The sequence below is a fragment of the Amblyomma americanum genome, chromosome 6, assembly GCF_052857255.1.
Source record: "Amblyomma americanum isolate KBUSLIRL-KWMA chromosome 6, ASM5285725v1, whole genome shotgun sequence".
NCBI lineage: Eukaryota > Metazoa > Arthropoda > Arachnida > Ixodida > Ixodidae > Amblyomma > Amblyomma americanum.
The window spans coordinates 197,987,052-198,011,686 of NC_135502.1; the positions used below are offsets into that span (position 1 = coordinate 197,987,052).

Sequence of the window (24,635 nt, forward strand, 5' to 3'; positions counted from 1 at the left end):
CCTTTTTTCCGTTTTTAAGGTATGTGGTGGAGCCCACATGTAATGAGATTCCAGAAACGACGAGAAAACAAGAAGGCACATGCCAGGCCATCCGGAGCTGTCATACCTTGAAAAGCTAACACAATAATACGATTGCTGCTGTGTTTGTCCCAAGCAAGCGTTACTTTACTTCAGAGAGAGAACAACCTGAGGATAACACTGCTTATTTTTTTCCCTCATTTGGACAGAATTCGTGGTGACAGAACGAGAGGTGTAATGCTTTTATTCTCTCTAAGGGAGCCATTGGTCCTTTTGTTTTGTTGTGATGCTTCTTGTATTGTGCTCTACGTCTGGCAGAGGAGATGAGTGATGATTGCGTCAAGTTTAGGCACCACTATGATCAATGGTACAGTGGTGTGTGGATGCCCTACAGTCGTCGACCGATTTGTTGGGCTCGAAGGGGCCCCAGAAAATGGTCCAAATAATCAAAAAATCCAAAAAATTCATTTCCTTCAAAAAAACTAATTTCTTTGCAAAAAACAGGCATGCCCACAGGTCGTGCCGCAAACGAAAGCACTCACCACGTGAAACAAAAACAGTCATTTCCATGAGCAACGAAGGTTGCATAGACCAAGAGAGGGAACTCGAGAAGAAGCCACCCAAATGAACCCCCCCCCTATATAATACCCGGCACAGCGGGCGGCGGCATTTACCTGGTGAATGTTGCAGTGGTCCTGTTTTCAGCACGATAGCGCACTCTTCTTTGTAGGTCGCCTTGATGGCAACATAGAGCGTGGTATTATGCCATTATCTCCAACAGCAGTGATTCACAAATAGTCAAGCCAATCCAAGCCAGCCCGTCCGACTAACTCCGTTTAGATCAAAGATGGTGGCTTTCACAGGAACAAATAACTGGTTGGTTGTGACTCCAATGCCCGCTTGCATATTAATTAGGCTGAAAGAAAGAACTTTTGGTTGAAGACCGACTTCTACACTATTGCTGGCATCTATTTTAGTCTGAGAAATTGAACTTTAGGACTCCACACAGTCTGAAGTATTGGTCGTGAATATATACACATTCCTATAAGGTGTGTGATGGCTCCTCAACAAAGTTTGAAATAGTGCGCTAGTCCGAAAAATCTGTCGGCTACTCTATACTCAGTTTTATACATCAGGTGCAATGCTGTGGAAGGTACGGTAGTAGTCGGGACGGGAAAATAAAGGGAGGTGTGTTAATCCACACTTGTTCTGTCGCCGAGTGGTCTAAGGCACAAAAAAGCGACAGCTTGTCGTCAGCAGTAAGAGTGCATTTAATCAAGCTGATGACAAATGTGTCATCTGGCAAGCCTGCAGACAAAGGATTCACTATGTTTCGCTCACCACAAGGAACGCACTACTTTTTGGTCGCGGATGCAGGCAGCGCAAACAAGTGTGCTAGCAATGACAGCGTTGCACCTGATGTATGAAACGAAGTATAATTGCAAAGTCATCCTCTTTGAGTAACAGTAGCTGCCACTGCTTTTACGTGCACCACTTGGACAGCAGTGGATCTTAATCTATTTCAAGTTAAGCTTCACTGTGTGTCGCAATTTCATGACCACTGTCTCTTGTGAAGGTGTGACCAGGGCAGAAGTAGAAGGCTGGCGCAATATGTGTCACTGGGCGTACTAACACTGTTTTCAGTGCAATGTAATATTAATGTCCCTCTTCAGTGCACTCATGAATGCTTTGTGCTGAATAGGTCTGTCGTAGCACAGCAACAGCTGTTTTCCTTTGCTTTTTTCATGTCTTTGTGGTGTTTTGTTTGTGCCCAAGCTAATTATAACTGCACCATGCACTCAAATGTATTTGTTCAGATGATGCTGAGGTTTTCATCTCCAATGTGCCAACTGTTGAACCACCCAGAGAGAACTGGAGTCCGCGTTGCATGTGGCAGTAGTGCACTGCACCATATGTGCTGGCAGCGCCATCTCTCTCACTCCCAGCGCTCATTCTGCCACTAGCAGCAGCAGCTGTTGCAAAAGCATCTTGTTGGGTTCGGCATTGCCACACATGATTCAGACATGCAAATAATTCTTGCCTAGTCAGGAACGTACCTCAACAAAAGCCCAGTGTAAAACAGCAGTTATTGTCAAATGCCATCTGTGTGCACTATTTGAGCGTGCACATGCAGTTTCGGTTCTCCCTGAGCGAAGCAGCAGTTGAGGGAGAATGTACACCGCTCCTTACTCGGTTGATGAGCAAGAGATGAGCTGGTCAGAGTCCTCTTTCCTTTTACTGTGTCAGCGTCAAGAGCATGCTTCCTGGTTCTGTGATGTTGTCCAAACTGCGGCAGGAGCCATGTGGGTCCAGACTAGCGCTTACGCCTGGGCGTACAGAGTGTGGCACATTCGCCATTGTCAGCAGCTGTCACACTACACGGGTCTTGCTGTTACCAGAAGGAGCAATGAAGAGGCGAGACTTATTTCGCAGAACAAACCGCTTTTGTTTTCAATCGTACGCTGATCTTTGTGCGAGGCTAGTGCTTGGACGACATGTTGTAGCACTTGTAAACCATTTAAGTCCAATGCACTTTCAAATGCTTAACGTTTAAAGGGCCAACCCTTGAGGGACCTGTGAAACTTCTTTCAAAGTGGTGACAAAATACATGCTTTATGTAGCTCAAGCATCGTTGGTCATTCCTGTTGCATACTAGTCGTTAAGTTTGAGCCGATAATTTAACAAATAATTGTTTTTAATTTTTATCCCCACTGCTCCTGGTGGTATTCAGTGCCAGTCTCTCATGCGAATGCTGCCATGCAATGCCATGCAGTGCCATAGATGAAGGAGGCACGGCTGGCCGGACACGGCAGCACTTCACTCCCTTTTGTTTTGCTCGTGTTGTGCCGTGCTTGGGGAGTGAGCTGAGCCAAATGCCATCCCAGCTTGTTATGTTTTTTGTAATTTGTAGAGAAAAGGAACAGAGCCGTTTTTAGTTGGTGACCTCTCTGGTACTACAGCTAGGTAGAAAGCTTCTTCAGAAGAATGATGGGCTATTCTTTATCACTCTTTCTTACCTTTGGGGGGAAGGTTACAGGATGCGGGGTTGGAATCACAAAAATCTCATGAAATCTCGAATTTTACAAAAGAGCTTATTCAGAATTTCCTTTTCGACAACACCCCTAAACATTTCCACCAGAAGCAGCCTCAAAGTGACCATAAAACATGTTTCTGTGACCGTGGATAGCAAAAAAAAAAAAACTGGCCGAAATCTCCATGAAAATGACCAATTTCCGAGCGCGATCCCTACGCTTGTGCACTGTCGTTCGTGACAAGTTCAGTATCGTTGGAAAGCTTGTTCCACACGAATTCTACCACATGTCTAGGATCAAAAATCAGTGCACGAACACTATAAATGTGGTGGCCTCTACAATGCCATGAACTGCTTCACTTCAGTGCCAGTTTTTTCATAAGTGTCTTTTGACCAGGCTGCTTTGCTTGCAGAAAGCGCAGCACAACAATGCCTTGACGCATTTTCATGAGGTTTGTTGCGTTGTATTTCTTGATAAATTTTTCATGCAGTGACACTGCTACACTTTTGAATCACAGTTCTCTTTTTTTTACCGTATAACCACAGTAAAACCTCATTCTTACGTTTTTTTTTAAATTTTGGAAAAAAATGTATTATCCGGGAAACTGTACCATCCAAGCCATTTAATTTTGAGAAATTTAGCTTTTGAATGAGGTGCAAAAACATTTATTGACAATTTCACTTCATAAAAATGTTGATTAGCATTTCATAGCACGGGATCTGGACAGATTCTTTTCTTGTGCTCGCATAATTCAGTCTGCTTTCGCGCTGTCTTAAGCGCAGAACGAACTTCGCAACTCATCCAGTCCGTCGACGGCCATAACCAAAGCAACCAAACACTCTTCCTCGTAAGTTTTTCAGATGCTTAACCCCTTTGCACAGAAGTACTATGGGGAAGCCACCGCGGCAGCAGATTGTCGCAGCGTTTCTAGTTTTTAAGCTGCTTTCCCGATACCCAGCCCGCTCGTATGTACGTGCACCCCTGTAGTTCGTGGATCCTTCGCCTCTTTGCCCTTATGCACCACGAAGGAACCTCAGCATTTCTCCTCTTCACGTCGCGTTCCCGCAAAAACGGTCGTCTCGAATGCTAGCGTGCCGTTTTTAATTTTGTAATTGGTATTGCTTCGCCGCCTTGTATCTATGCACCGCAGAGAAACCACCACAGCGGGCGACTGCCGCTGCATTCCAGCTCTTCACTTCACGTGCCCTCACGTTTGACCGACTTTTATGTTTGCAAATGCACTGTTAGTCAATAAACTTATTATACGACCACAATTTGTGAAAATTTTAAATGTAGTAGCTGGGACTTTGTGGTGTCCGTGAACGTATTAATCGGGAGAAATATAGTGCAACTCTATGGGATACTTTTAATGTCTGCAATTTTTATCGTACGAACCGGGAACGTATCAACGAGGTTTTACTGTACTTTGACATGATAACAATGAGTGCATTATGCGGGCATTATAATGTTCTGTGTAGAAAATGATCAGGTTGATAAATATATTTGGAGAATATCACTGCATAAGCCATTCCATTGGCTAAAAGTTAAGAGTGACTGTAAACCCCAGCGCTTTTTCTTGTCACGATAAGATGGAAAGTTAGGCTAGTCGGAATGATGGAAATACTATGTGGGTGCCACGCCAGGCTTCCTGCAAGTTTGGTATAGCACAAATATCTATAACGTGAAGATGTAAAACTGTAAATTTGTGTTTAACTAGTGCATTTCCCAATAAGCACAACAAATTTCATCACTTAATGCAAAAAATAATTTCACCCACGAAACCTGCGACACCCCCTTAACTTTCGTGATACAGTCGAGTCCACTTATAACAATGTTCAAGTGCCACGAAAATTCCATTGTTATAACCAATAATTGTTATCAACGGGTTGCACGAAAAAAAGCATAACAACTGCAAAGAGGGGTCACTGACGGCAAGTGACATGCGAGCTCTGCCGAGGCATCGTTTTGGTGGCACCGAAAGGGGCATTGTAAAAAATACGAGAAGGTTGCTGTGGCTGCCTCTCAGCTTGAAAAATCCTTTAGTGCCCGAAAAAAACAAACAAAGAAAACATGAAAGCATTTAAATAGGGCAAAATAGCTTGCACTTCTCACTTCTTTGCTGAAACAAGCCCGTAATCGGTGAGTTTCGACTACTTCGCGGCAGTCGTACTGACATCGTTCTGGAGGGCATCCAAATGTTGGACATGTCCGAGTGAAAGGTTTTTTGCAAAAACAAAGTCCCGCAGGGACTCGATCATTCTTGAGGCCTCCTGATGAGAGACAACTTGTACAGGCTCCGGTTCATCTTCGTCATCGCTGCTGTCATCGTCTTCCGTGCCGGTGACTGCTGCAACGATCGCCTCGTCAGTCAATTCTTCGTTTGTGGTGACTGCATCGTCGGCGTGCAAGAATTCTTCAAGCCCTTCCGTGTCGCTGTCATCACCACGCACCGTAGACCAAAGTTCTGTAATCGCTCCATCGACAGGAGCTTCGCGACACTCCGCGTCACTGATATCCCCGGCAAAGCCTGCTTTTTGGAAGCAATTCATGTGCAGCCCGTGAAGCAGGAGCCAAAGAAAATGGGAAAGATGGGGCAGCCCACGCTGAAGTGCCGTGACGCGTTTTCAACGGGCGGCGCACCCTCAGAATGGACTGCTCCCCGTGCGGATACAAAAGCAACAAAAGGAAGCGCCTCCCTACCCTCTCCACCTCTGCCCAGAGGAAAGTGCCCATCTTTTCTCCTCCTCCGAGTCATACAAGCTTCTCCGGCTACCCCATGTGCCTCACCCCATGCGCCTCGCCTCGTATGTGTCACGTGATCTTTTTGCAGCTGCTGTGGCCGCTGTGTGGGCGGCTCCGCATACGCGCACGCGTTTTTTGTGCCGTAAGCGTAGTTTGGCTGGCGTGGTAGCTGCGTTTGCGAGTTTTTTTTCTTTGAGGGTTGGCTCCAAATGGCTACATTTAATTGTTATAACCGACAATCTAGTATGATAGCATTGTTATAAGCAGTTTATTTTACCATAGAACAGATTGCAAAGGTGACAATGCCGCGGCTGTCCATTGCTATATCTGGTATATTGTTAAAAGCGGTATTGTTATAAGTGGGTTTGACTGTATCTCAGTAAACGGTTCAGTGTTAGCAATGCAACATGCCTCTGCTTTTCTGCATACCTTTCCCATTACAAGTTTATTTTATTTACTCGCATGTGCATACTCTCTTCACATCTGAGCAAACGTTTAGTTCGTGACCGCGGCAGTGGCCAAGTGGTTGAGCATCTGCCTCGCATGTGGGAGGTGCGGGGTTCGATCCCCAATGCCGCCGGGTACCCACCGGTGATACAATGGGTACAAGCTTTCCCCTGGTCTGGTGCTCGGCTTATTTAGGGTGAAATGCTTGGGAAATGGGTCTTCGACACCACCTTGAGAATTTGAAAATACCTTGTGCCATGGCGCTCCTTGGCCATAGATGCCCTTGCACCATGAAAATCCACCATCATCATTTAGTTCGTGAGTTTGAATTCAAAATCTCTCTCTGAAGTCTAAATGCCCTTATTAATGTGCTGAAAAAATTTTGCAGCCATGCATCCACAGATTCTTTGACTATAACCTTTCTGCCAGGAACATGTAACATCTCACGATGCCTGTTCAGTTGAATAGATGCACAGCAGAAAACGTAACTAAATCTAATTACAAATAGCCTGAAGTTGAAGCATGAGAAACGTGGTTATCTGGCCACTAGCAGCACTCAGTTAATTTTTTCAAAGCAACCAACTCCAGGACATTGAGTAAACTTCTAATTTAAGCCCATCTAATAGAAGCAGAGAAATTTGGAATGGCTGGCGAAGGGACGGTCAGTGTTCCTTTTGTTCCCTGTTTCCTGCGCTGGTGTTTTTGTGGACATAGGAGATGTGACTGTGCTATCTTTAACAGTGCAGGTGCAAAAAGTTGTGCTAGTGTGCACGGCCTTGGTGTTTTTGCCTGCGAAAATTGCACAGCCACTGGACATGCACTAGAAACCTTAATGGTTCATAGTTTAGAAAATGGTACAGAACACTGCGACGGCAAACACAGGCAAAGGTGAGCGCTAATCCTTCATTAGGAAGCAGTTGGTGCTCTTCCTCTGCCATTCTTCCAGGGTGTTTGTCCCCTCGATGCGCTCTACCACTGTGTGTGTTAAGAGTGACTTTGGGGGATTTTCAAATATTTTGAGTTCACTATTGCATTATATTTCATTTCATTTCATTTATTGAAGCCTTAAGGGCCCGTGGGCATTACATAAGGCGGGGGCAAGAACAGTGTGTACAACATATGGTTCATGAAACTCCTGGTCTTACTTGACAAATAGTTTTCAAAATGAAAAAGAAGACAGCAAATCCCAGGAAACCAAAACCAAAACTATAGTGAACTAGAATATTGGGTAGTGTGCTCACAGGCCTCGCTCGGGGTGACCCCGCCGGTGTCGACAGGGCGTGGTGGCGCGTGACAGCGCTGCATGCGTCTTCACTGGTGAAAATGAGTGGCGCATTCGACCGGCGTCGCAGTAGCTGTGGTAGCCGTGCCGGCGAATTGAATTATTATCGCAACATTCACGTGGGTGTCATTGAAATGGCTAAGCGGATCTTGAATGGAACTTTATTTCTGGCATGTGCACATGTTTATTTCTTTCTCAAAGGTCCACAAGGGACATTGCATGAGGGATGACATGAGCATTTTTGATTACTACACTTGACACGCAGGGATGATTGTGCATTGTCACTTGTGCCTGCAATGTTTTCCTGGAGTTATAATGCACTGCACACCGAGGGGTCATATAGCCTTTTCTATTTATACTTAGTAGTAGTAGCATATGATGTAGCGGCATTTGAGTCATGCCAGGGACAAACGCGGAGTGAAGAGAGTGTCGGCGGCAACAATGATTTTTATTCGCAAGGAACCGAGCTGCGGCACACAGAAAACATTGGGGCAGGGAGACGATAGGTGGACAAAGTACAAGGGGATGTCTATGTACATTATTTACGATTGCCGTTTTGCGCTGAACACGAAGCGCGCGCACCGAAACCATTTAGACACGACAGTAACACTGACTTCACATTTATTTGGACAGCCATGCAGCAGCCACTGCTATTTGAAAAAAATGAGGCAGATTTGTCATCACTGCATATATTTATGCTTGTTCATTTCACCTGTGGCTGTGGTGGCTCAGTGGTTATGGCGCTCGGCTACTGATCCGTACGACGTGGGTTCGAACCCGGCTGCAGCGGCCGAATTTCAATGGAGTTCGCAATTCTAGAGGCCCGTGTACTGTGTGATGTCAGTGCACGTTAAAGAACCCCAGGTGGTCGAAATTTCCGGAGCCCTTCACTACAGCGTCCCTCATAGCCTGAGTCGCTTTGGGACGTTAAAACACCGTAAACCAAACTATTTCGCCTCTTTTTCCTTCAACTTATTCTAGCACTTCAGAGCAGCATTAGCAATGGCTCAGTTTAAGGTGCTTCGCCCGTTCGTGTTTTTCTGCTTTTTTTAATGAACTCCTTTCACATAGAAGTGCAGTCTAGTTATTAAGTAAAGCCTTATTACTCCTTCGGAGAGGCCTTCTGCGTGAACGGGGCAACCAACTTCTTTCTGCAGTCTTCTAACCACTTCCTACACATCAAGAATGCTTTCGGAATGTAATTTATTGCAGCTGAAGGATTCTGTGAAGAGGTTTTCAAGCTTCAACACAAAGCCATAAAGCTGCGCCGATGGGTACAGCAGTCCTCCGTGGTCGCAGGATTTTGTCAGCCTCACAAGGAAAAAGTTTTCATCGGGAGACTCCATTCTAAGCAAGGTTATGCACATTTAGCAATTTCTGTTCAATACACACTTCTGTGCAACATACCCTGCTATGTAGAAAAGAAGTCTACAGTCACTTCTAGCTATGTGCTCATTTTGGTCATGCGCAGGCAAACAAGTTGAAATCTTTTCTTGTATGATGGGCCTTGACACTGCATTTGAAGGCCGCTTATCTGGGCATGCTCCATCAACTCTTTCTTCGAAATCTAGCCGAGAATAGCACTGTCTCAGGATGGTTACCTTGTGATACACATTTATGAGCCCATAAAATGAAAGGCAATTAACTAGGATTAAAAATTGGGTCAGTATATGGTGCTGGTTGCATCCTGAAGACTGCCTTATGATTCCGAACAGATTCTCAAGAGGATCTTGGCTAAGCTTTGAAGTCATAAAATATTTGTACTTCAGTTTTTCTGTCAGGTACGCCAACTGTTGAAGTGTGCTGAAAATAGTCACACGAAGACCAGTGGCTCTTGAGACACTTGGAAAACAACCACCACTTTTGACAAGTGTCTCCCAATCGTCGAGGAATGTTATAAATCTCTTCAAAACATTGTGATGCTTTGATTCCGGCCGCAGAGCCTCTAGTGGAAACCGCGAAGTCATGGCCTCTATGAGCTTGTGGATCCGTCTGTGCCACACAAAATAAAGAGACCCTCAGCACTTGACACAGTGACAAAACATTCGTTGTAACACTAGCCTGGAGAGTTTGTGAAGAGAGTTTTACAGGTGTATATAGGTTTGTAGCTGGCTGCTAGTGTTGTATTATTCTGTAGCAGTATTGAGCATAATAGATATTTATCAGAATCGGGAAGAAGGCGCACGTGCGCTCTTGACAAAAGACCCTTAAGTCCACAAAAGCTATTAGGCCTGTAGCCGACATGTGATCTGCAAAAGCGAGCACTTGTTCCCTTGATATCATTCCTTGAGGACAGCGGTATCATTGGGAAATACTAGTTTAGTAGAATTGGAGTCAATGCTAGAGCTCTGACCTCTCTGTGCGTGAGTGCTTCAATATCTTTATTTGCTTTTGCTGTGTTTGCGGAAAAACAAACTTTTTTCTTTGTTTTTTTTAGTGAATGCTTCAAAAGCATTATTTACTTTTGCTCTTTGTACTGCAAATAAGCTTTTTTTTTGTTCTTCTGTCCTTGTTTATTCATATCTTATGTATACTATTTTATTGTGTACTGTTGTCTTAAAATTCAAGGTGTTTTTGTTCTCTCATTAATATTACTTCTCGTAACGCTTGTACTTTGTTTTATAGGTTGTGTGCTGTTTGTGTTATGTTATATTGAACTGTGCATCGTCGGACCAAGTGGTTGCAATGAATTCATGAAAAGGGGTAGCCGGAGCCACTATGCAGCACCAACCTCTCCTTTATAGTTCATGTAAATAAAAAGAAAGGCTGCTTGAATGAAATTGGCAAATAGTTCTGCTCACCTGCAAAATGCTTGTGTTCCAGCAATACATCCATATTTTTTCTTCAATTCCGGCTCGTAAAGGTGAAGACCTTGCTGGACTTTTATTCCAAAAAGCTGGAATGCGTACAAAACTCGCATGTTTTCAAAATTGCGCGGGTGAATGGGGCTTTGCATGATTCCAGGCACAGCCTTGAGTGTCACAGTGGTAGAGTTCATTCTGAATGCCTCCTTCACATGCTCCACGGTTATCTGTGCAAAAGGATTCTAGTTAGACACCAATGTATGTAACAACCATATGAAACTGGATGGTCATATTGAGTGAAACTTACTTGTCCATGTAGAGTTTGAAATCCATTCTTCAGAAGGCAGATCTGTAGGCACTTCAATAAATGAGGAAAATTTGATATATAGAACAAGCCCCTTGTGGGTTCCACTGGATGCTGAACTTTACATTTCACAGAAACGGAAGTTCCTTGAATACTTATTAATTGCCACATCTTGCGATTCTACGTTGCGCCATTACACATAATAAAGTCAACGAAAGGGCCACTGTTCTCAGCAAGAATAATAGCTTCTATGACTACCTTTGTTAGTGTTTCTGCCTTGATATTGCCGCTAGTCGCAAAGCAGCCAATTAGTTGGCTCCATTTGCCCACAAAGGGTACAAAAAGGACAACCATCCCATGTTCAGGTGGCAGAGGCTTTTGGTTGGGTGTGGTGAATGGGCCGAAGTCTACAAAGCCTTCAATAAAGCCACCGCGTTTCATGGTCAGGTTTTCAGAGAGCTTCAGCTCATCAATAATGAGACCACCATGCCTCCTGTAAGGGTCAATGTCCGTAGCCTTTGCCTGGATCTTTTCAGAACTGCAGACAAATGATGGTCGGTATGAGGTATGATGTTTTAGAGTAGACTAGCTTGGGAAACTGAGGGTGTCATTTTTTCTAATGTGCTGGTAAAGCTCAGGGTTCTTCATTTTCATGATTAAGCACTCAAGCACCCATTTCCTGCTGTAGTTCATGCCTTTCGGTTTCACCCGTGCAGAAGCAAAGTATTGATGAACAGCTTCTTGCTGCTTTGGGGGTAACAATGAGATTTTTTCGTTGAAAACATTCTCCTCTATAGATGCTGCACATTCCTGCACATTTTCCAAAGTTGCAGTCGCGCTCTGAAGACTCCTCACAAGTCGCTTGTTCTTCCATGACAGGGCCTTAACCTTCTGTGCAGATGAGTGAGCTGACTTGGCAATCTTCCATTGAACCCTAGAATGGCGTATCAGCACAGCTTTTCTGAAGTATTTGCAGGAGACGCATCGTCCACCTCTAAAGAGCTAAGCAATACATTATTTCTAATTGTTTATAAATGTTCTCAAAACATCCGCAACAGGCTGGCAGAGAAAAGATTCAATGTGAAAAGAAAAAAATGTGTGAGTGCCTGGTTCAGTCACTGTTGTTCAAGCAGGTATATGCTGACGCATGTGTCATCACGTGTGACAGCATGACCTTTAAGGCTTTTAGTTAGGTAGGCGCTGTTGTATTCCTGGGTCTTCAATGCTCCTGTACAGAGCTTAAGCGCATCAACATGCTCAAGGAGACCTTCTGCTTCCAATTTTGAAGAAATGGTTTTTTCCTCTAGCAAAAGGCCTCTTACATACAATTTGCAGGAGTGTACAGAATGGCCAGGAAGAAATATCGCAACTTTTTAGAGACAAATTTCATTTTAGAACTTAATACTGAAGTGGAGCAGAAAACTGAGCCACCGTGGTCTGGAAACTTGTTTTGCCCAAAACTTCGATGGCACCTTCAGGCCTCCAGCGTATTCATCTTGTAGCACCCTCTCTTGGGCGGCGCCGACAACCCGGCTAGCGCGCGCCACCCTGCGAAGAGAATAAAGACGGCACCTGGGTCGTGGCTCGTGCAGCCACGGCTGGCAGTTCTGTTCTGGTGTCGGCTCGTAGCAGTGGTCTCGTTTCCTTCGCTCCTGAGGCGTTAAGCCTACATTGGTGACCAAGGACGAGCAATGACCGATCCCGCAACATCCACGCAGCAGGATTCGCGTCCGCAAGACGTCTCGTCGCTGCAGGTTCGCCTTCCACCTTTCTGGCCCCAGAACCCGCAAGTTTGGATCCACCAGGTTGAGGCGCAATTTTGCCTAGCCCGCATCACGTCGGGGACGACGCGCTACTACCATGTTGCCTCAAGCCTGCCTCCTGACGTTGCCGGTGAGCTCTCCGACGTTCTCTCCGCCCCCATGGGTGCTACACCATATCAGCACCTGAAAACCAAGGTGCTGGAGAGATTTATGACGTCGGACCGCACCCGCCTCCAGCAGCTCCTTACCGGGGAAGACCTTGGCGACCGGTGCCCCTCCCAGCTTCTGCGCCGCATGCAACAGCTTCTCGGGGAGCGCGACATCCGCAACCACTCAGCGTTGCTTCGAGAGCTTTTCCTCCAACGCCTTCCCCAGCCCATCCGCCTCGTCCTTGCGGCGGCCGGTGACGTCACCCTCGACCGCCTGGCTGAGCTCGCAGATAACGTTCATGAGGCCACCTCCTCGTCCGTCACTGCTGTTTTGCCGCCAAGAGACCCAGCGATTTCGCGCCTCGAGGCCCGTCTCGAGGAGCTTGCCGCCTCAGTCGCCGCACTCTGGAGACCCATCCGTCTCGTCTTGATCATCGCGCTCTTTCGCGCTCACGTCAAGCTCGGAGTCCCAGCCCTACATCTCTGCTGGTACCACAGGCGTTTTTGCCACCGGGCCACGAAGTGTACACCGCCCTGTTCGTGGCCGGGAAACGCCCGCCGGGATCACTAACGGCGGCGTGTGGTTCCCCCAGTCATTCGAGCTGCCTGTTCATGGTCACTGACAAGTTCTCCGACACCCGGTTTCTTATCGACACGGGCGCGGAAATCAGCGTGATTCCACCAAGGCAGATCGTTCCAAGCCATCAGGACTGTCGCTCCGTGCTGCCAACGCCTCGTCTATACCCACGTATGGGCTACGATCTCTCACCCTCGACTTCGGCCTACGCCGCACTTTTCGGTGGGCCTTCGTCATCGCAGACGTGGTTCGCCCGATCATCGGCTCAGACTTCCTCTCCTACTTCGACTTAGACGTCAGCGTGCGGCATCGCCTTACCGACGGTCTGACTCATCTATCTCGGGAGTCTCGTCCGACCTTGCTCCCATGGGCATTCGCACGCTACCTTCCTCGCAGTTCGAAAAAGTGTTGGCGGATTTCCCGGAGCTCACTAAGCCATGCAACCTCACTCAGGCACCTAAACATACTGTGACACACCACATCGTCACCCGGGGTCCACCCGCAGCTGCTCGACCGCGCCGCTTGTTTGGAGACCGTCTAGCTATCGCCAAACGTGAGTTTGACCACATGCTGGAGCTCGGCATTATACGCCCGTCGTCCAGCGCGTGGGCGTCTCCGCTGCATCTAGTGCCCAAACGTGATCCCGGTGACTGGCGTCCCTGCGGCGACTATCGGGCGTTGAATGCCAACACTGTCCACGACAGCTATCCGCTGCCCCACATCCAGGACTTTACATCGCGCCTCGCCGGCTGCGCCATTTTTAGCAAAGTTGACCTGGTTAAGGCGTATCACCAAATTCCCATTGAACCCGCCGACATACCTAAGACCGCCATCACGACGCCCTTTGGTTTGTTTGAGTACGTCCGGATGCTTTTTGGACTACGCAATTCGGCTCAAACCTTCCAGCGGTTCATGGCTGAGGTCACGCGGGGCCTACCGAGTGTGTTCGCGTACCTTCGCGTGTTCACATAGTCTTGGCAGCAGTGGCAGCGGGCACAGCTCTTGCGCTGTATATCTGACCCATTCACTCTGCACATCGCAGGTTGCTTGGATTCCTGATAGCGAAGCATCACCATATCACGGAACTATCCCACGGAACGCCGATTGTTTCTGCCCGTGGCCAGCGGTAGCTCTCAACCGTCCTGCGGCGCTGCCACCCGGCAGCTGAAACGCCCATTGGCCCTTGCAGTGGGTGGCATCTTGGACTACGGCTATATAACCGGAAAATCTACCGTCAACGCTTCTTGGCAGCAGTGGCAGCGGGCACAGCTCTTGCGCTGTATATCTGACCCATTCACTCTGCACATCGCAGGTTGCTTGGATTCCTGATAGCGAAGCATCACCGTATCACGGAACTATCCCACGGAACGCCGATTGTTTCTGCCCGTGGCCAGCGGTAGCTCTCAACCGTCCTGCGGCGCTGCCACCCGGCAGCTGAAACGCCCATTGGCCCTTGCAGTGGGTGGCATCTTGGACTACGGCTATATAACCGGAAAATCTACCGTCAACGCTTCTTGGCAGCAGTGGCAGCGGGCACAGCTCTTGCGCTGTATATCTGACCCATTCACTCTGCACATCGCAGGTTGCTTGGATTCCTGATAGCGAAGCATCACCGTATCACGGAACTATCCCACGGAACGCCGATTGTTTCTGCCCGTGGCCAGCGGTAGCTCTCAACCGTCCTGCGGCGCTGCCACCCGGCAGCTGAAACGCCCATTGGCCCTTGCAGTGGGTGGCATCTTGGACTACGGCTATATAACCGGAAAATCTACCGTCAACGCTTCTTGGCAGCAGTGGCAGCGGGCACAGCTCTTGCGCTGTATATCTGACCCATTCACTCTGCACATCGCAGGTTTGTGACCTTATATTTACTCTGTCTGTTTTAGTGCACCTTCGCCACTGCTGCTGCTGCCTGATGGTGCTTCCCTGTTACTTTCTGTGCATAGCCTTTAGCAGCCTCCGGGCACATCAAACTCTTGACAGTGTTGTGTGAAACTTTCTTACCTGCTGTAGACCTCTGATATGTCGAAGGCTGCTATTGCAGAGTTAAGGCTTGAATTCGAGGAAAACCTTGCACAGTGTAAACAGGAAATGGAAGATAAAATAGCGGAGCTTAAAGCAACAGTGGAATTCCTCAGTGAAAAGTACGAGGAAAGTAAAACATTGCTGGAGTCTACGCAAGCAGAAAACGAAAGACTGCGAGAAGAAAATCAATCCCTGAACGCAAAGCATGAGGCCTTCGAAACGAAACTGGAAACTGATGAGGACAGGCTGACTCAGTGTGAGCAATACTCCCGAAATTGCAACTTAGAGATCAAAGGTGTCCCTGTGCGACAAAGCGAAAATCTTGCAGACATTCTCGGCAAGATTGGCGAAAAGGCCGGAGAGCCAATCGATGCATCAGACATCGAAATTGTGCACCGTGTGCCAGTTGCCAAAAATTCTAGCCATAAAAACATTGTTGTCCAGTTTGTACACCGCAAGAAACGTGACGCAGTCTTGGAAAAGGCTCGTAAAGCTAACATTGTGGGAACTGACCTTGGTCTAGACACTTCTGACACCGTATACGTCAATGAGCATCTGTGTCCTCAGCTGAAAAGGCTCCTCGGAAGCGCGGTGGCGCGAAAACGCGAGGTTGGGTGGAAATTTGTTTGGGTTCGAAATGGCCGCATTTTTGCACGAAAAGCTGAAAACTCGCCATTGCTTAAAATTTTTCGTATGTCTGACCTGTCCAAGATCATTTAAACAACTTCCGGGTGCCACAAAGCGACTTCGGAGTTCAGTCTTATCAGTCATGGAAACATTTCTGCACGATTATGCTGCCGTGTTTTCGGAATTTTCTTGTTACCCTTATCATGGTCTCATGACGGGAAGGCCACTTCTTGTCCGAAGAGCAGATGCAATTATCACTCCCAAAGTTACATGCGCAAGCTTGTCCGGCAACGTCACTCTTTTGCTTCATGAATACCATTCAGCCCATCCTAATCATTCAGGCTTCCACTCAATAGAAGCCATTTTTGGCAACCTGAATACGCCCCCCAAAATTGATCACAGGATGAAAAGTGTTCGTGTGCCCGATATTCCTACCACCGTATATCTGTTTCTCGCGGCAACAAAACGTGCATTATTCCTAAGCCCGCCATGATTGAACCACATGACGTTGTTTTTCCCCAGGTAGGGGGGAACTTTGGTTTTTTCCATTGTAATGTACAATCAGCAAGAAATAAGCACGATGACATATCGCAATTTCTTAATGAATTCTCTTTTAAATTCCAGATTGTAATGTTAACTGAAACTTGGTTTACAACTGAATATGATGTCTTGACCCTACCTGGGTACACTACCTATTATTTAAATAGGCAAAGCAAACGCGGTGGAGGAGTACTACAACTAGTGGAAGCCGGCTTGCCCGCTAGCTTACTATCAGATTTTTCAATCTCAAATGAGAATTATGAGGCACTTTCTGTCGTTTGATGCTGCAATATGTTTACAGTTATATACCGCCCACCTTCTGGAAATCTAGATGCCTTTTACCAGTTCCTGGAAAACATGTTCTCTTTTGTCCATAGCAACCAATTAAAACTAGTTATAGGTGGGGACCTAAATATTAATCTCCTTAAACATAGTACGGCATCACAGGATTTCACATTACTCCTTGAGTCACACGACTTCAAGAACGTCATTACAGAGTCAACGCGCATTACAGTAGAATCAGAATCACTAGTAGATATGTTCATCACCCACCGTTACATAGACGATATAAAGGCTGGTGTCATTGCGACTAGTATAAGCGACCACTTGCCAGTATATATGTTTTGGAATGCTGATACTCAGAATAAAAGAAAAACTATTCTAGAAACGTTCACAGTTGAGGACATATCTCCTAATGCGCTTGACAATTTTCGGACTCAAATTTCCTTAACAAACTGGGACGCCGTGTTCGAATCTCGCCAAGCAAATGAGGCATATGATATTTTCCTCAATATTTTCAAGCGCGTTTACAGGGATTGCTTCAAAATTAAAAATATTAAAAAACCTAAAAGAGTACGGAAGCCTTGGATTACGGCCGAATGCCTTGCTATGATCCGTAAGAAGACATCCATGTATGCGCAATTCATAAAAAATAGGAACCCAGCAGACCTCGCTAATTTTAAAAAGTACAGAAATACAGAAATTTTGTAACGTGCTTTCTTCGAAATGCAAAACAGGTTTATTTTAACAGCTTACTTGGCAGGGCAAATAATCGCACCGATGAGCTATGGCGCGCTCTAAATACCATCATGAACCGTAATAAATCGAGAAATGACGATATTCAAGTAACACAAAACAGAAAAACTCTCGAGGGCCTTCAACTCGCAGACGCATTTAACTCCTATTTTGTTAACTTAGTAAAAAGTGGTCATGATGAACGTGTGACGAGCTACTTGCGTAATCGTAACGAACATACCGCTTTTTTTTATCCAACATCTGAGAATGAAATACGTTCGGTCTTTACATCACTAAGCAATAGCAACACAAGAGATATTGATGGTCTTAGAATTACACCGATCAAATTTGTCTTAGACTACATTTTGCCTGTGCTCAATCACATATACAACTTATGTTTGTCATCAGGTGTATTTCCCGATAGCATGAAACGTGCTAAAGTGACTGTTATTTATAAATCAGGCGATAAAAACGCATTTTCAAACTATCGCCCCATATCTGTCCTTCCCGTTCTCTCAAAACCGCTTGAGAAGTTAGTATTGCTGAGGCTGGACTCATTCTGCAATAAGCATTCATTAATTTCCCCTTTCCAGTTTGGCTTCCGGAAAGGTATGTCCACAGAGTTAGCCTTACTAACACAAAAAGAAATAATCCTTAAGTCATTTTTGGATAAGAAGTTAATAATGGGCATTTTCATAGATTTCACAAAAGCATTCGACAGCTTAAATCACCAAACGCTGATAGCAAAATTAGAATTTTATGGGTTTCGAGGCATTGCCTTGGAATTTCTCAAGTCATATCTTTCAAACAGAAAACAATGCGTTGCTATAAATAACAATTTTTCTTCTCTAATGAACTTGAATGCAGGCGTTCCTCAGGGCAGCATATTGGGGCCACAGCTTTTTAACTTGTATATAAATGATATAGGGAATATAGCCGAGAAATCACAACTTATTGTTTATGCCGATGACACAAGTATTTTCGTTCAGTCAGATAATCCCAGTGATTTGTGCAATAACGTAAATTCGACACTACAAAACTTATACGAATGGAGCAATAGAAATTCCCTGCAGATCAACAGTGCAAAAACCAAAGCTGTGTTATTTACACCCTATCAAAAGCCAATTATGTACAAATTTAACATTCATATCGGCAATAATCCTATTGAAGTGGCTTCAGAAGCAAAGACACTTGGTGTGACATTTCATCAGCACTTATCATGGAACTCACACGTGCAGCATATATTAACCCATCTTGCCAAAATATCAGGAGTACTCTGGAGGCTTCGTTATATTTTACCACTGAAATTTAAGCTATTAATATATAACGCGTTGTTCTATGCTCAACTAAATTACTGCGGACTTGTATAGGGCACAACATCAAAAGAAAACATAAATAAGATTTTTTCTCTGCAGAAGAAAGCCCTTCGTCACGTAGTCAACATTCCAAGTGAAAGCCCATTACATAATACCTATTATGAATACAAAATTATACCCTTTCCAGTATTATATGACTTTAACCTGTCGATGAGATATAAACATAGCTTAAAAACTAATAACAATGCATTTTTGTCTTTATGTAGTTTAAAAAGCCTTCCTGACAGGGGGTACGTATTTCGGAATAAAGGAACATGGCACGTGCCATTCACTAGGCTAACACACGGGCTAGATAGCGTCGAAAACCGCCTTCCGAGACTATTGAACAAATTATTAATGATGGAAATCGACCTGCAAACAGCCACTAAATGTAATATAAAACTTCATTTCATCAACCAGTTTCATGGCGTTTAACAGTGTCAACCATCTTCATAACCAAAAACAGAGCTTTTTGTAACACTTCATTTCATCCCAGAGTACTGTAGTTGTGTGTATTTGTCTTTACTATTTCTTTTCCCTTATATTCAGGCGAGTTTGTTTATTAACATTGTCATTTTTCAGGTCTGCTATCACGCGAGTGTTTGTTGCATTTTTGTTGTATTTTTTTATATTGTAACAAGACTGCATTTGTAACATTATTCATTTCCTGCGCGAAAATCGCATGTGCTGTGAATTGTTCTCTTTTAAACATTCAAGATTTCATGCATAACTGCTGCACAAACTGCCATGTAAAGGGGGTGGGGACCCAGTCAAGCTTGCCTTAGAGCAGCTTTTTGTCCCCACTCCCTGCATTTTTATTTGTACTAAAAATGCAAAAATAAAGATTGATTGATTGATGTCCTCATCGCCAGCCCTACACCTCATGCTCATGAGCAAGACCTACGTGCTTTGTTCAAGCGTCTACAGCACTACTGCCTGGTTGTGAATGCCTCCAAGTGTGTTTTCGGTGCTTCTGAGCACGAGTTTTTGGGTCATCACATATCCTCAGTGGGTATATCCGCCCTCTCGCGTCCCACGTCCAGACCATCGAGAATTTTCCCCTGCCCACAACCCTGCGACAATTGACCATTTGCGGAGAAGTTTCTGCGCATGCGTGGTGAAGGCGCAGGCAGCGCCCTCTATGGACGGTCTGGTTTTTGGTTGGAAAACATGAGCCAGCCGTGCATTCCTGCGCTGTAGTGCGACGACTGATGTGAGCTGTAACTTCCACGTAACTGACATGTAACTGCAACGCGATTTATCTAAGCTAACCAAGTGTTTTGCAACAGCGAGACTTGTACGTAATAAAGGCCGCGACGACATACAAGGCGCAAAAGACGAACCCGTTGATGGGACCAGTAATGCGCACATCCAGCACGTTTCGAAACGGGCGTTGCTGCTTTATTTCGCGCTTACTGCCGAGTACACACTGCTCGGTCGTTCTAGAAGAGTTTTGCCACCGACGCAGGAAAACCGAATGATATATACTAGTATGAACATTCACCATTAATGCTACAATGTGCTTCCTGAACAGCGGGAGCACGGCCGAGCGCAGCCTCGCGTATATCCGCGCATTCTAACGCTCCCGCGGCCCGTTAGCACGCAAAGCAACGCTCTGCCGTATCAGCACGAGCCGGGATTGAGATAGTACAACGGGTCCTTTAATAATCAGCTAAGTGTGCCCCGAGGCAAAAGGTGTTGTGTTAAGTTAACAGAAACTCCTGCCATATCAAGGAAGCGCAAACGTAAACTTCTGTGTGCATTTGGGAAGTGCATCCCATTATACTGTCACACTCGCCCGCGCATAGGCGCACATTCACGCACATTTTCACTCGGTCATTCGGCGCTCCGTTGAGGTAGCAGAGTGCAGGTATTGCCACACATGGTCGTTTTTCAGGCTACAACGCGAAAATAATTCCCTACACCCTGTTTCTAAAAACGGAAATGGGATGTTCTCCTCTTCCATCATACTCTTTCGTTAGTTGACACACGTTTCCGGCCAATAAACCACACTAAAACAACAAAACAAGCGCACGTGAGCTGCTGAACGCTGGCTTGCGCATGCTTGCTCGAGAGCCCCTTTCCAACCAAAGGTACCGGCGGAGCTTCTCTGTTTGCACGACAGGCGGCGCTCGCTTTTCAGCAAATGGTCAATTCCTGGGGCTGGTGAATTTCTCCCGCCGCTTTATCCCGCACTGTGCAGAGCTACTTCGCCCGCTCACCGACCTCCTCCGGTCAACTGCTGGCCCGTCCTCTGCAATCTCTTGATCATCAGAAGCCCAGGCCGCCTTTACTGCCGCGGAGCAAGCATTCGTTAACGCCGTGCTTCTAGTCCATCTGCGCAACGACGCCCCTACGAGATTGATGGTGGATGCCTCCAGCGTGGCCATCGGAGCCGTCTTACAGCAGTACATTAACTCCGAGTGGAGACCATTGTCTTTTTACTCCCGGAAGCTACTTCCTGCTGAGACCCGCTATAGCGTCTTCGGTCGAGAGCTCCTAGCCATCTACTCCGCTATCCAGCACGTTCGGCATTTTGTCGAAGGATGCAAGTTTCACGTGCTAACCGATCATAAACCGCTGGCATATGTGTTCCGGACCAATTCATCGAAGTACGTGTCACGTGAACTCCGTCAGCTCGCTTATATCGGAGTTTACTACCGACATCCGGCATGTGAAAGGTGCAGCCAACACCGCCGCTGACGCCCTCTCTCGTATAGTCGCGGTAGACGCTCCATCTTCCGCCGTCGACTGGGCCGCATTCTCTTCTGCCCAGCAGAATGACGATGAGCTCGCCGCTTTTCGAGCGAACCCTCGTTCTCTCCGATTACGGCTTGTGCCCCATCCTTGCTCGCCTGAGCCCTTGTGGTGCGATGTTTCAACGGACTTTCCTCGCCCTTTTGTTCCGGCTTCACTACGTCGCCCTATCTTCCATTCTCTCCATGTCATATGCCATCCAGGCATTCGGGCTACTCAGCGCCTTCTCACCCAGCGCTATGTTTGGCCCGGAATCAACGCTGATGTGCGTGCTTGGACGCGCCGGTGCCTACCCTGTCAGTCAACCAAGATCTGTCGACATACCGAGACACCATCCCAAGCCTTTCTCCCCCCTGGCCGTCCTTTCGACCATGTTCATCTCGATACCGTGGGCCCTCTACCCATCTCTCGAGGCTACCGCTATATCTTGACCATAGTCGACCGCTTCACTCGCTGGCCGGAGGCAGTCCCCATTCCTGACATCACCGCAGAGACTGTTTCGCGCGCCTTCATTTCTGCGTGGGTATCTCGATTTGTTTGTCCTGGCACTGTGAGAACCGACCGTGGACGCCAGTTTGAGTCCTCCCTGTTTGCTTCCCTTAATAATATTCTCGGCGCCAGGCATTGCCGTACCACTGCATATCACCCGTGTGCTAACGGCATGGTGGAACGCCTTCACCGCCAATTGAAGGCCGCCCTCGCTGCCCGCCTCAATTGCGCCTCCTGGGTCGACTCCTTTGTCCCTTGTGCTGCTTGGTCTAAGGGCCGTCATCCGAGAAGACTTACAGTGCTCAGCTGCAGAGCTCGTGTATGGAAGTGCTTTGCATCTTCCAGGCGACTTCTTTACATCCCAGCAGCTTCCAGCCCAGCCCCAAGAATTCCTCCAACGCCTGCTGGACTGCGTTAAAGACCTCCGGCCTACTCTCCCACGTCCGTCCCGCCACCATACCATTTTCGTACACCCCGACCTGACCACTTCGACCCACGTCTTTGTGCGCCGCGACGCTGTCCGGGCTCCACTCACACAGGCTTACGACGGACCTTTCCGCGTTCTCCGCCGCACCCCGAAAACCGCCGCCATCCTCCAAAACGGCCGCGAAGAGACCGTCAGTCTAGACCGCCGTAAACCGGCTTACATGGAGACCGCCCTGGAACGACTCCCAGCGCCGCCTGACCTAGTGCTCGAGTGCCATCGTCGGCCCTCCGTCCGTTTCGACTTCCAGTCTAGGCGGGGGGCCCTGTAGCACCCTCTCTTGGGCGGCGCCGACAACCCGGCTAGCGCGCGCCACCCTGCGAAGAGAATAAAGCGGTAACCGCATGAGGCGATATTCCTTCGCGATACGTCGCGCGATGACGCCGCCGTCGCCCATCGCTGTCGCTGGCGCAAACCGCACGAAGCGACGGGACTCGGCGTCGGAGCGGCGCGTTTTCAGTGTTGCTCGATTGCGGCCGCTTCAGCGTTCAGTCATTTTGTGTTAATTAACGCGTAGAACAACGCTCTTAAGGCTTCATACAAGATAAAACACAATAAAAACATTGAAAAATATATTTAGGTAATAATTTTATTTTTAGTCTACACAAAGTTACGTTACGCAGAAAAGTGCGCCCGAGGGACGCTGCGATGAGGCGCCAGGCGACATTCCTGCGCTCTTGCGACTTATAGTGCGTGTAGGACATACCCACAACACCCTTTAATTTTGAACTTCATTAATGAGCATTTCATTCAATTCTTGCATAGCTGCCATGGTGAGGGATGCGTCGGCTGTTGCTCCGCGCAGAAAGCCCACTGAAAAAAAAAAATCGACTTTCGCGCGCAAGACGGATCGGAAGTTACGCACCCGCAAGGCCTACCGTAATTGGCTAGTCTCGCATGGCACTTCCGGGCGATGGGCGAAATTTTTTGCAAACTCAGAACCTGGGCGACGCGATGAGCGACAGTGCTTCGGCGGCCCTCAGCCCATCGCGCGGCGTGTCGCCGCGAATTTTCGCCTCATGCGGTTACTGCTTAAAGTCGGCACCTGGTCGTGGCTCGTGCAGCCACGGCTGGCAGTTCTGTTCTGGTGTCGGCTCGTAGCAGTGGTCTCGTTTCTTTCGCTCCTGAGGCGTTAAGCCTACAATCTGATGTGCAGGCATAATGCTTAGCCGAGAATGCTTAGCCGAGACACATGCTCAGTCATCATATTCCGAGTTTGGGCTCTCCAAGGCCTGATCTGTTTCCTTCTGGTGTTTTGAGGCCAGTTCCTGCTTTTCTGTTGATACTGGTAGACAGACAGCGGGCAGACTTCAAAATTTTGTTTTCGAGGGCCTATGAAGTTCAACATCAGCGGGTCTCCTAGCTCTTTGTTGCCTTTCTTTTGGTAGCTTTTTTAAGACAGACCGGGAGATTCGACAGCAGCGTTGGTACAGCGTCGGGGGATAGTGCTGGTTTTCCACGAGGGACGCGGACGTACTTGATCTCCATTCACAATATGAACATAAATCTGTAGGAAGAAACGTGGTTCGAAATGCAGTTCACAGACAGCGCAGCTCTCATCTAGCCTCTTGTCCGACCGACAGAGGTTGCTTTCCCACTACTTTTTAGGAGTGGCATCCTCGGGAACGCCAAACAGGGCTATCTTTGGGCCACCTTTGGTATGCACATAGCCGGGCTTGCAACCAGGTGCGCAACAGTGGTTTTGGCGATGGGCCAGTATATTAGAATTCAGTCCCAGTGCAGCAAGCAGCTAGCAAAAACGCCAGATATCCTGTCAACATGTGTGTTTAAGCAAAGCACAGAAGGGCTACAACCACAGGGCAGAACACGAACACAGACATAGATTATTAGTAGAACTTGGTGTAAACAACACTTTCACTGTCGACGGGAGCTTGATCAAGCACCTCAGGGGTCATTTCACGTGTTTGTTCACATCTGGAGCATACGTGAAAAAAACCGTGAAATGACCCCCGAGAAGCGCTCAAACCAGCGGGAAACCGCACAACAGAATAACAACGAGCCCACAAATACACACGGCGCACCGACAACGACTGCAAATCCTACCGTGAAGTCTACTGTGGCGCCACCTCGTGTCGGCGCCGCAAAGCAGAAGCCTGTCGACATACGCGGGGCCACCACTCCTCCATTGAGCCAGCGCTGAGTGAGCACACTACCCAATATTCTAGTTCACTGTACCAAAACTGAGTTTGGTCATGATAGACCAAA

The 24,635-nt window shown here is 47.2% G+C and overlaps 1 protein-coding gene across 1 annotated transcript in view; it reads left to right on the forward strand.

Moving 5' to 3' along the window:
- Positions 1 to 60: 60 nt before the first annotated feature.
- The window catches only part of LOC144094341 (uncharacterized), a 122,196-nt gene continuing 97,621 nt past the window's right edge, over positions 61 to 24,635 (forward strand). The window contains exon 1 of the mRNA XM_077628315.1: positions 61 to 23,373. The gene's annotated coding sequence lies outside the window, so the exon portion shown is untranslated. The remainder of the gene's footprint in view (positions 23,374 to 24,635) is intronic.